General features: G+C 57.8%; 1 pseudogene; it reads left to right on the top strand.

The window, feature by feature from the left end:
- The first annotated feature begins 2,683 nt into the window (after positions 1-2,683).
- On the top strand, positions 2,684-3,076 carry LOC122899215 (annotated as a pseudogene).
- Positions 3,077-13,114: the final 10,038 nt, after the last annotated feature.

Here is a 13,114-nt window from a genome sequence, read left to right as displayed (position 1 = left end):
GTGTTCTATTCTATCATGTGAGTATAGCATCCTGTGTTTAACCATTGTGCCATTGTTCGACATTCAGGTGGATTCCAGCTCTTATTTGGGGCGTGTGTGTGTGTGTGCGTGTGTGTGTGTGTGTACATGCGTGGGCATGCTCGTGGAGGGGAGGGTTCTAGGGGTGTGTCCATCTGCATTCAGTAGGTGTAGGGGAGGAAGCATGTTCCCTCTACTCCCCTTCTGAGTTGTTGGCTGAGACCCCGGTCAGAAAGAGATAGATCGCAGGGAGAGAAACAGTCGATTGACACGTGCAGCGCCCATCAGGCAGGAGACACCCACACCAGAAGTCACACAGAATGGCGGCTCAGAATTCCCATTTCGAGAGCGCGTCCTCCACAAGGAAAGATCCGGTTGTGGAGAAATGACAGGAGAGAGGAAAGCAGTTTTAGGCTTCTGAGCTCAGCCCACCATGGGAAGGCCAATAGATGGAAGGGAACTGACAGAGGAAGGTTTTCTGGGCAGAATGTCTTCTTTTCCTCCTGCTTCATGGAGGGAGAGTGCCTTTCCGAGGCGAGTTTTATCTCCTCCTTTCAGGTCAGGAAGCAGAGGGAGAGGCGGAGTGTCCTCCTCGGGGCTATTGCCTTTCTTTCTTTCTTTCTTTCTTTTTTTTTTTTTTTGGCTATTGCCTTTCTTTCTTTCTTTTCTTCTTTCTCTCTCTCTCCTTCCTTCCCTCTTTCTTTCTTTCTTTCTTCCTATCTCTCTTAAGGTTCTGTTTATGCATTTGATAGAGAGAAACAGCGAGGGAGGGAAACAAGAAGCAGGGGCAGGGAGAGTGGGAGAGGGAGAAGCAGGCTTCCCGCTGAGCAGGGAGCTAGATGAGATGGGGGCCCGGGGTGGGGGTGGGTGTGCGCGCGCGCACACACACACACACACACACACACACACACGATCCCAGGTGCCCGAGATCATGACCTGAGCCTATGGCAGACCCTTAACGCCTGAGCCACCCAGGTGCCCCTGGGTTACTGTTTCTTAAGCGCTTCACATTCCAAAGAACCTGTGTGCCAAAGCGGTATGGGAGCGGGGGCGGTGGCACACAGGAGACCCGTTCTCTCCCTAAGCTACAAAAAGCTCAGGGTCCCCTGGTTGGTTCTCCATAGAGTGCGCTGACTCTTAGATCTGAGTCCTGAGTTCCAGCCCCACCCTGGTTGTAGAGATCACTTCCACAAGGGCCAAAATAACAATGAAGAGATAAACACCGCGCATGGCCTCTGCCGCTCTGCCTACTTGCGCTCTCTTTCTCGCTGTCAAATGCAGAAGTAAAATCTTTAAAATGAAAGAAAGAAAGTGACATCCTTTTTTCTTTCTTTCTTTCTTTCTTTGAGAGAGAGAAGAGAGGGGGACACACAAACACACACACACGTGTTTATATATGTATATGTGTACACACATGCACGCACACATATATTCTGCGTGTGCAGAAGCAGGGGGAGGGGCAGGCAGAGGGAGAGGGAGAAGCAGGCTCCCCGCTGAGCAAGAAGCCTGATGTGGGACTCGATCCCAGGAACGTGGGATCATGACCTGAGCCAAAGGCAGATGCTTAACCTTAAGGGACTAAGCCGCCCAGATACCCTGTGAGTGACATTCTTATCTTCAAGGATGGGAAGTTGAGAATGAAAAGGAGAATTCTGGACAAACTGATCTTTTTTTTTAAAGATTTTATTTATTTATTTGACAGACAGAGATCACAAGCAGGCAGACAGGCAGGCAGAGAGAGGGAGAGGAGGAAGCAGCCTCCCTGCAGAGCAGAGAGCCCGTTGCGGGACTCGATCCCAGGCCCCTGAGATCATGACCTGAGTCGAAGGCAGCGGCTTAACCCACGGAGCCACCCAGGCACCCTGGACAAACTGATCTTCTTTCTTTCTTTTCTTTCTTTCTTTCTTTCTTTCTTTCTTTCTTTCTTTCTTTCTTTCAGATCTGTATGTTCCTTTAGCCTCCCCACGTAGTTTAGTTACTCTTCCACAATCGCCTCTTCTTGGTCAACTCAATATACCAGCAACTAGGATTTGCTCCTTCTCAGGGTCTTGCTTTCCTTGGGAGGGCTTTGTCATGTGACACTTTCAGGGAACAAATTTGTAGGCTCCTTTTCCTGTTACTCCGTCTCATGTCAATGTCATCCTTAGGGTCTGCCACAAACCCTGAGGTAAAGGGTGTGCCCCGGTGACGTCTTCCTTTCCAGCATCTTCTCCCTCCTTCGTGACCTTGTTCCTTCCGTGCACAGCCCTCCGCTCAGCTCCCGCCCCCCCCATGCCAGAAATATGGGTGATGGCCTCTCAAAGCTAAACATACTCTTACCGTTCGACACGGCAATCCTGCTCCTTGGTATGTATCGATGACCCAAATGAGTTGAAAACTGATGTCTGCACAGAAACCTACACGCAGACATTCACGGCCCCTTCACTCATAATGGCTTGAACCTGGAGGCAATCCAGAAGTCCCGCAGGAGGAGAATGGATGCAGAGAGTGGGGTACCTCCAGGCCATGAACTAAATGGTTTTCGGGGCTTTGGAAAGAGATGAGCGAGCTATGGAGCTATGGGGAGCTGTGGGGAGCCAGGCAGGGAAACTTCCGTGTGTATTCCTGACTGAGATAAGCCAATCAGAAGAGGTGCACCTACCTCACGGTTCCAAGTCAATGTGACATGGTGAAGGAGGCCAAACTATGGAGAGGGTCACGAGATCAGCCGGCTGGAGAGCAGAATATGAACTGTAGCAGACAGCATCATAGACGGACAGGTGTGTGGAGAGGGTTTCTCCCCCTCTTTGACCAGGTTTTGCTCCAAAGGAGTGCAGCCAAAATTGTAACCAAAGGAGGCAGTGGGCTCCCCGAAAAATCTCAAGGAAAAGTACTTTAAGCAACAGGAATAGCTATTGGTCAGGCTCTAAAGGAAAGGGTGGAGAGATTCAACCAGTTGGCCTGAAAGTTGGCGATAAATGTTTTCTCCCAGAATATGGAGGCCTCGGGGTAGTTCTAGATGACGTGGACTATTTTCTTTCTTAGAGACCGTGACATTCTGAGAAAATATATAGACTGAAATAAATCATTATTGCAATGGCATCCCGTGAAACTACTCAGTCCACTGAAGTTGTGAAATCTTGCCTCGTGTTAGTAATTTCCATGTCTGTCTTTCATAATAAGCCAATGATATTCAAACTAATGATAAGGAAGGTAAGAAGTCAGGCAGGCAGGCAGGCAGGCAGGGAAAAGGGGAAAACCTAGATCTGTCGGCTGCCAGGGGTTTTGGCAGGCGTGGAGGGTGTGTGTTGGGGGGTGGGGGGAGGGCGTGGGTGGGTAGGTGGGTGGGTAGGGTGACTAGGCAGGGCACAGAGGATTTTTAAGGCGGTGGAACTATTCAGAGTGCTACGATGGTGGTAAGATACTTTTGTCAAAACCCAGAGAAGGGGGGCGCCTGGGTGTCTCAGTGAGTCAAGTCTCTGCCTTTGGCTCTGGTCATGATCTCCGGGTCCTGGGATCGAGCCCCGTATTGGGCTCTCTGCTTGGCGGGGAGCCTGCTCCCCTCCCCCTACTTATGATCTGTGTGTCTGTCTGTCTCTCTCTCTGTCAAATAAATAAATAAAGTCGTTATAAAAAGGAAAACAAAACCCCAGAGAATGGATAACGCCAAGAGTGGACTCTCGTGTAAACTCTGGGCTCTGAGTGGCTGATGATGATGTCACAGTGTGGATTCATCCTTTGTAAGCGATACACCAGCTTTGCCACGGATGAACGGATGGTCGGATGGTCAATAGGCTTGTGGAAGCTCTCAGGGAGCAGGCCTGTGCCTCTGAGTGTTGGGGGGCTGGGCCGGGGCCAGTGAGCAGGGAGGGATGGCAGAGCAGGTGTCCTGCGGGTACTGGCCATATTCTCCAGTGAATTTGGCTGTGAACAAAAAATCGATCAAAATAAGTAAGTAAGTAAGTAAGTACGTAAGTACGTAGATAAATAAATAATTAAAACCAAAGCCCCATTAAACACACACACACACACACACACACACACACACACACACACGAAGGAACAAACACAAAAACCGGACAGACAGGCAGACCGGATGTGGAGCTGCCCGGGAAATGGTCAAGAAAGAATTGCAGAGATGTGTTTGGTGCAAAAAGGTGCTTTTATGACAGCACGGGGACAGGACCTGTGGGCAGAAAGAGCTGTGCTGGGATTGTGAGGGGTCACTGGTGATACAGTTTCCAGTTAGTGGGGATTAGGGATAAGGTAAGTCTCCAAGGAATGTGTGTATGCTGCGAGCAAGGTCTCTGAGACCTTGCAGGGCTACGTCCTGTCAAGGTGAGGTAAGTCCCTTTTGTTTTAGCAAAGCGTGTGTCTTTAGATGTGTGTCTGTGGGCCACGTGTTGGAAGAGGGATGTTAGCATCTCGTGGGCATTTGTGGCTATCGGAGTGAAGTGACACGGACTAGAGCAAATCCTCACGGGTAAAACATTGAACAAAATCCTTGAGGGAGTTGTAGGGGTGTTACACCCTGTATGTGTGTCAGGGATTCATCAGCGGGTTACAAGTGGTCAGGAGACCTTGCTGTTGCCTCATTTCTTTTGCCTTCGCTCTCTACATCTGGTCTGAGTGACGTTCCAGGTGGACATTCTTTTTTTTTTTTTTTTGAATATTTTTTTTCCAATTTATTTATTTTCAGAAAAACAGTATTCATTCCAGGTGGACATTCTTGCCACTGGGTTGGGGGGGTGGGTGGGGAGGGGCTGCTGGTGGTGGTTGTGGTGGTGGTGGGGTGGTGGTGGTGGTGGTGTTTGGTAGTGGTGGTGGACACACATTCTTCTCTACCTGCTTAGGGTCTGTGGCTGGGCCTAGGATGGTATCCGACAGAAGAGCTTCCCTAGAGAAGGGCGTCCGACTGTGGGTAGGTGTTTGCCAGCACAGGGGCGCCTTCACAAGGACCTAAAGACAGGGACTCGAGGGGTGCCTGGGTGGCTGGGCGGGTTGGGCCTCCGCCTTCCAGGTCATGATCTCATGATCTCCGGGTCCTGGGATCGAACCCTGCGTCAGGCTCTCTGCGCGACCGGGAGCTTGCTTCCCCCCCAGCCCCCCTCTCTGCCTACTTGTGATCTCGGTCTCTCAAATAAGTCAATAAAGTAAAATCTTAAAAGAAAAAAGAATGAAAGAAAGAAAGACAGACAGACCGACAGACAAGACAGGGACTCGATCCACTCGTGAAGAACGGATGAGAAAAAAGGGGTTTGGTCAAGGGGCAGGTAGCCGCTTGGAAAAGACAGCCCCGGGAAGACGGGGGTGGGGGTGGGGGTTGGGCTGGTTGAAGAAGTTTTATCGATGTGGACGGTTCAGACCTTAATTCTCCGGTTCCCCTCTCCTGTCTCTGGTGATGGAGGATGCCTTTCTGCTTCCTGGTTCCAGGGAAGGTACCTATCACATGGGAGTTGGCTCTCTTGGTCTCATGAAGACCAGAAGGGTCGGCATATCCTTCTTGTTGGTGCTGTGTCTTCAAGGAGTTGAATTTGAGATAACCGACGTGCCACAGTGGGCACCTTTCAGGGGTGACATGTTCTGGTTTCCTTCAGGGCAGTCTACCCAGACTCAAGTGGCTCACGGGTCCTTGTTCCTCGGGAATCCCTCTCCCCATCCCTGGTCCTGCCATTGCTGGCTCCTTTCTTTCCGAGGCTCCTCCACAGCGGCAGTGTGCCTGCGCATAGGCTCCTTGGCCTGGGTGTTAAAAAGAAAATCGGGGGACGCCTGGGTGGCTCAGTTGGTTAAGCAGCTGCCTTTGGCTCAGGTCATGATCCCAGCGTCCTGGGATCGAGTCCCACATCGGGCTCCTTGCTCAGCAGGGAGCCTGCTTCTCCCTCTGCCTCTGCCTGCCATTCTGTCTGCCTGTGCTCGCTCTCTACCCCCTCCCCTCTCTCTGATAAATAAATAAAATCTTTAAAAAAAGAAAAGAAAAGAAAAAAGAAAATCGGAAGGTTCTCTGCCATTCGACCCTGGGCCCTGCAGAGTTTGTCCTTGCTAATGGTTCTTCTGTATTTTTTAATCGCCTCTGGGATGATCAGGGATGGACTCCCTGCCTCTCAAACCCAGACTCCATGTCCATTTGGAAGTAGACATTAAACTGCCTCGCTGGTTTTCTGAGTCGGGGGCCTTGTATTAGACACGACCTGCTCAAAGGGACCTGACCCTAAAAATCTTGGTTTTCTTCCTTGCCTTGGGCCGTGTGGCAGACTTCCCATCTGAATGGATTGTACCCAGATTCCCCTAGTGACCAAGATCCAACCTCCGGGAGCGAGCGTTTCCTCATTTTGTTTCTCTCTGAGCAACACCCTCCACCACCCCACCTCCCACTCCCGGCTGATCCCCCAGGCCTCTGTGTGTCCTTTGCTCTTGGGTCCTCTTCAGAGGGTGTCTCACAGAGCCTAGGTTTTTAATTTTGGGGACTTCCAACCCCTCCGTTTATTTATTTATTTATTTATTTATTTATTTTTTACGGATCGCGCCTTTGGTGTCCAGTCTTAAACCCTCTTTGCCTGGCCCTAGATCCCAGCTCTCCCCCTAGAATCACCCCCCCAACACGCGCGCATGCACACAGACACAGACACACACAGGCACACAGACACAGACACACAGACAGACTGACAGACAGACACACACACACACACACACACGTGTGTTCCAGTGTTCTGTTTCCCATGGAAGTGTGGGATCCGTTTGGAGTTCACATTGGTAGGAGGGGTGAGGTCTGGCTGTTTGGATTGAAGCTTTCTTCTTCCTTTTTTTCTCCTTCAAAAAGAATTTTGGTGGTGGTGGGAGGGAGGGAGGGAGGGCGGGCGAAGGAGCGAAGGATCCAGAAGGAGGGTCAGAGAGCGGGAGGGCGAGAAGCAGAGACTCTGCTGAGTAGGGAGCCCCGATGGATGCGGGGCTCAATCCCAGGACCCGGAGATCATGACCTGAGCTGAAGGCAGAGACATTTCGCTGACTGAGCCGCTCAGGCGCCCCAGTTTTCTTGTTTCTTTTTCTTTTCTTTTATTTTTTTTTAAAGATTTTATTTTTTTATTTGTCAGAGAGAGAGAGAGAGCCAGAGCGAGCACAGGCAGAGTGGCAGACAGAGTCAGAGGGAGAAGCAGGCTCCCTGTGGAGCAAGGAGCCCGATGTGGGACTCGATCCCAGGACGCTGGGATCATGACCTGAGCCGAAGGCAGCTGCTTAACCAACTGAGCCACCCAGGCGTCCCTCTTTTTTTTTTTTTAAGATTTTATTTATTTATTTGACAGAGAGAGATCACAAGTAGGCAGAGAGGCAGTCAGAGTGAGAGGGGGGAAGCAGGCTTGCTGCTGCACAGAGAGCCTGATGCGGGGCTCGATCCCAGGACCCTGGGATCATGACCTGAGCCGAAGGCAGAGGCTTTTTAACCCATTGAGCCACTCAGGTGCCCCCCAGTTTTCTTGTTTCTTTGTCTGCCTTCTTGCCTGCGTGTTGGGCCTGTGGATGTCTGATGACTGGACTGACTATCCTCTGATTTCATGGGGACGTGGGCCATGTTTCCTCCTTTGAATGGCCTTTGCGCATCGGTGTGTTATGCCCAAATTCCGAGACCCCCCCAAAGACGACCACCAGAGTCCAGAGTCAAAGCCAAACAGCAAGGGTCGTTTATTACGAGTTCAAACCTGGACCTCTGCGCCCTCGTTGCCGGTGACGCTAAGAGGTCCTGAGCTCAGGATCACGGCACTTTTTTTTTTTTTTTTTTAAGATTTTATGTCTTTATTTGACAGAGAGGGAGGGAGAGAGAGAGAGAGAGAGAGATATCACAAGTAGGCAGAGAGGCAGGCGGGGGCGGGGGTGGGGGGGAAGCAGGCTCCCTGCTGAGCAGAGAGCCCGATGCGGGGCTCGATCCCAGGAACCTAAGATCATGACCTGAGCTGAAGGCAGAGGCTTAACCCACTGAGCCACAAAGGCGCCCCATGGGTCACGGCACTTTTTATGCACTATTTTTGGGGAGGCAGGGACTTAGCATACATCATAGTATCTCCTAACAAATCACTACGTACCGCGGGAAAATCAAAAAGCAACTCTCTAATATGACTGGCGCGCTACAGAGCGGGAAAAGGCTGGGAACAGATTATTGGTTAGGTCAAAGGGCTGTCATTCTTCAAACTGCTTGGTTGGCCCCGCTAGGGTATGTGTCACCTCTGGATTGGCCGGGGTCTCCCTGTCAAGCTGCGGGGTGCCGGATGGTTGTTCTCTCTTGCACCCAGAGCTGGGTGGGGGGTCCGGGAGCAGTCATTTTGTCACGTCCAGTTCTGGGTGGGGGTTTCTCTGGTGCCAGATGACTGTTATCTCTAGGCCCAGAGCCGGGTGGGGGTCCGGGAGCGGCCACTCTGCCAGGTTCAATTCTGGGCGGGGGTTGTGTGGTTACAGAGTGCCTATAGAAAGTTTGCTGGTAATTTTCCATCTCCTCATGGGTTAGCAAGCGAGGGTGCAGAAGCAGAAATAGCGGTTATGGTTATAATTTAGGCATCTCAGGTGAAACCTTTGTTGGGCTTGGGCATATCTGTTTGGGTATCTGTTCCGTTCCATCGATTCATTGATGGACTGACCATGTCTCTTTGTCTGCCAACATCACAGGGTTCCCGTGGCCTCTACCAAAAAAAAAAAAAAAAAAAAAAAAAAAAAAAAGCATTCGACCAGGGGTGACTTTATTTCTGATTTTTGTTTTGGTTTCCTATGTTGTGTTTGAAATCGACATAGCAGTTCAAATGTCTTTGGCCTGTCAGCTCTGTACACCCACCCAGTGTGGCCCTGGAACTCAGGACCCCCACAGATCAAGAGTCGCCTTCCTCGGGGATCCTCTGGACCGAGCCAGCCAGCTAGGTGCCCTGAAAGACGTGTACTTGAATCACAGGTGTGAAGTCTGCGCCCATGAACTTTGCACTGGGAAACCTTATTTGGATCGTCGCACTCTTGGGGGAAATACTGGTGAAAGAACGTTGTGTAGCTAACTACGGAGGAACTGACTTGGAAGGAAAACCTTCTTTTGCAGTTTCCGGTGTTTGGTCAATTCTCTCGACTCAATAGGTGTCCAGCCTTCAGAGTCACATTATTTGCTTGATTTCTCTCTTGTCTGCGTTTCCTCATTTACTTTTATAGTGAGTGCTCAGGGTTGATGCTTGACAGAGAACAGTTTTCATCCTGGGTGTGTGTGTGTGTGTGTGTGTGTGCGCGCGTGTGTGCGTGTGTGTGTCGTGGGCAGTCGGGGCCCCCCCTCTTCCAGCGGCAGCGGCCCGGCGCGTTTCCCAAGTCTCCCCTGGGCTGCTGGAGTCACGCCGTGCCCGCCGGGAGCTCCCGAGGCTGACGCCCGCCCCTCCGAAGTGGGCTGGGACACGAGATTGGGCGGTCTGGTGGCCGGCCACGCGACTTCACGGCCCTGCGCTCGGGGGTCTGCCTCGGTGTCTTTCGCGGCGGTTGTCTGCCGCCACCTGGCGCCCGCTTTTATATAGCGTCTCCCCGCCGGAGCGTGGGCGATATCGGCAAGGGATGGCATTTGGTGGCGGTCCACGAGCTGCAGTTCCGGGAAGCCGGCGACACTAGAGGGAGCCTCCCGTTTTCTCTGGGGTGTCAGGGCGCGATCGGCTCATGGGAGATTGAACCCTTAGTTTTTTGGGGAAACCCGTGGCGCTGTCGCCTTGTCCTCCTTCTCCTCCTCGCTCTCCTGTAGGGGTGTTGGGGGCTGCCTGGAGGGGTGGACCAGCACCCCGCCGGTGCCCCCTCCTCCGCCCCTGGGAGAACGGGAGAGGGTGTGCACGTGCGGCACGAGGACGCCGTTCGGCCTGTGGCTCTGGCCGGTCGTCAGGCCACGTATTCCGTGTCACACAGGGGCGGTTGGGGACCGGCATGAGCCTCGCGGGGAAGCCCGTGGATGGCGCGAGGGTTCCGTCCGCGGGCTCGCGTGGGGTCCTGGTCGTCGCCCCCGATTTTCTCACCAAGTTTTCCGAGGCCCTCTGCGTTGGTGGGGACCGGATCGGACCGGATAGGAACGGATGGGATCAGACCAGGCCGCGTCGCGAGGGGAAGCACCGGGCGCGACCTAGGTGGAGGTCCGGCCATTGGGGGGTGCGGGGGCGCCTCGCCTCCTCTCCCAGTCCCAGCCGGGAGTCAGTGACCGTCTTGGGGCGGTCCTGGGACCTGGGGACAACAGGCGGACCAGGGGAGGAGCTACCCGGGACGGCCCGGGCCGCTCCCGGCCGGACCTGGCCGATTCCGGCCGCTCCCAGCCGGCCCTGGCCGATCCCGGCCTGGACCTGGCCAGCCCCGGCCGGCCCTGGCCGATCCCGGCCTGGACGCGGCCGGCCCCGGCCGATCCCGGCCGCTCCCGGCCGTGCCCTGGCCGGACCCGGCCGCTCCCGGCCGGCCCTGGCCGATCCCGGCCTGGACATGGCCAGCCCCGGCCGGCCCCGGCCGATCCCGGCCTGGACCCGGCCGGCCCCGGCCGGCCCCGACCGCTCCCGGCCGGCCCCAGCCGATCCCGGCCGCTTCCGGCCTCTCACAGGCGGCCCCGGCCGTGCCCGGCCGCTCCCGGCCGCTCCCGGCCGGCCCTGGCCGATCGAGGCCTGGACCTGGCCAGCCCCGGCCAGCCCCGGCCGGCCCCGGCCGATCCCGGCCGGCCCAGGCCGCTCCCGGCCGGGCCCTGGCCGGCCCTAGCCGCTCCCGGCCGCTCCCGGCCTCTCACGGGCGGCCCTGGCCGTCCCCGGCCGCTCCCGGCCGTGCACTGGCCGTCCCCGGCCGCTCCCGGCCGTGCCCTGGCCGGCCCTGGCCTCTCCCGGCCGGGCCCTGGCCGGCCCTGGCCGCTCCCGCCGTTCCCGGCCAGCCCTTGGCCGCTCCCGGCTGCTCCCGGCCGCTCCCGGCCGGCCCTGGCCGCTCCCGGCCAGACCTGGCTGATCCCGGCCGGCCCTGGCATATCGCGGCCGCTCCCGGCCGGCCCTGGCCGATCGCGGCCTGGACCTGGCCAGCCCCGGCCAGCCCCGGCCAGCCCCGGCCGGCCCCGGCTGATCCCGGCCGCTCCCGGCCTCTCACGGGCGGCCCCGGCCGCTCCCGGCCGCTCCCGGCCGGCCCCGGCCGCTCCCGGCCGGGCCCTGGCCGGCCCCGGCCGCTCCCGGCCGCTCCCGGCCGGCCCTGGCCGATCGAGGCCTGGACCTGGCCAGCCCCGGCCAGCTCCGGCCGGCCCCGGCCGATCCCGGCCGGCCCAGGCCGCTCCCGGCCTGAACCTGGCCGCTCCCGGCCGGCCCCGGCCGGCCCCGGCCGCTCCCGGCCGCTCCCGGCCGGGCCCTGGCCGGCCTTGGCCGCTCCCGGCCGCTCCCGGCCGCTCCCGGCCGGCCCTGGCATATCCCGGCCGCTCCCGGCCGGCCCTGGCCGCTCCCGGCCGGGCCCTGGCCGGCCCTGGCCGCTCCCGGCTGGCCCCGGCCGCTCCCGGCCTCTCACGGGCGGCCCTGTCCGCTCCCGTCCGCTCCCGGCCGGCCCTGGCCGCTCCCGGCCGCTCCCAGCCGGCCCTGGCTGATCCCGGCCGGCCCTGGCATATCCCGGCCGCTCCCGGCCGGCCTGGGCCGATCCCGGCCGGGCCCCGGCCGGCCCTGGCCAATCCCGGCCATCCCTCGCCGATCCCAGCCGGGCCCTGGCCGGCCCTGGCTGGCCCCGGCGATCCCGGCCGGCCCTGGCCGGCCCAGCCCACACCGCTCCACCCCGCCTCGCGTCAGCTGTTGTTCCCGGCTACACCCTTCCCCACGCTCCCGGGGGTCGACCAGATGGCCCTAGGGGTTCCGTGGGGGGGCCCCCTTTTCTGTGTGTGTGTGTGTTTGTGTGTTTAGGGTAATGGAGTGGTGTTTGGGGCCAGTGGCCGGGCCATGGTCCCACGAGGTCCCGGTGACCTGTGGCTAGGCCCCGCCTGATGGCGTGGGTATTTTGTCCCCTGAAAGGAGCACTTTTTGTTGCCAGATAGGTGCTGACACGCTGTTTGAGTGACTTGCCTTAGAGATGTGGGCCTCTGGGTGCGTGCGGGGCTCCGGGCTTGGCTGTGGTGCCAAATCCGGCTCGGCCCTCGCTCGTTTGAGCCGTCTGTGTGGTCCTGTGCGCTGCCGGCTCTTGTTACCCCCAGGTGGCCTGGGCTGTGGTGCCACCTCTGGTCTCCAGCACCCGAGGGCTGCGTGGGCAGGTGGCGTGGGTCCTTTACCCCGTGCGCTCTGCGCTGCGGGCACCCGGCTGTGGCCGTGGCAACCCCTGTTCCGTTCCACAAGGCTCTGTGCCGCGCGCGTGTCAGGCATTCTCCCTGGGTTGCCTGGCTGTCCTTGCCCTGGGTTCGAGGGGTGCCGGTGAGGCTCGAAAGCAGGTCCTTCTGGTTGATGTCCTCGCCAGGTGTTTTCCCCCTCTGGGGCCTCCTTGGGCACGTTTTTTTGCTGATCGATGTGGTGATGTTGTGTTCTCCCGGGCCGGGCCTAAGCCGCGTCAGACGAGGGACGGACATTCATGGCGAATGGGACCGCACTTCTCGCTCTGCCCGCGGGTCCCCTGCTCTCCTCCTCTTCTGCCACCCGCTGTCGTGGGTGGGGTAGGGGGAAAGGGTGCGGGGGTGTGTGGGCTCCGGCCCGACTCCACTTTCCCACGGTTCCCGCCTCGGGGCGCCTGTGGGTGTGGGGCCCTCTGACGCAGCGGACACTCTCGCTTGCCACTCCTGGCTTCCTGTGGGGTGAGCGGCCCTCCCTGTGGTGGGGAGGGCCGTCCCCATGCTGCGCTGCTCACCGCCTGGGCGTGCTGAGTGCGTGGCGCCTGGCCCTCTGTGGTGCCCCTGGAGCGCTCCGGGTTGTCTCAGGTGCCTGAGGCCGAGTGGTGGTGTCGTTTCCTGTTCCCAGTGACCCCCTCGGGCTGCCGCTGTCGGTGGTGTGTCCGAAGAGCAGGTGGTGGAGCCGGTAAGGGAGGCCCAAACCGCCCCCCCTCTGTGTGGGTGCGGGCGCCTCCTCGTCCCCTGGTGCGCGTCGTGCCAGGGGGTGTGTGTGGAGAGGAGTTGGTGGGGCGTGTGAGTGACCGTGCCGGGCCGAGCCAGCGCTGT

Source organism: Neovison vison, chromosome 2 (genome assembly GCF_020171115.1).
Source record: "Neovison vison isolate M4711 chromosome 2, ASM_NN_V1, whole genome shotgun sequence".
NCBI lineage: Eukaryota > Metazoa > Chordata > Mammalia > Carnivora > Mustelidae > Neogale > Neogale vison.
This window is presented reverse-complemented; position numbering and strand designations above follow the sequence as displayed.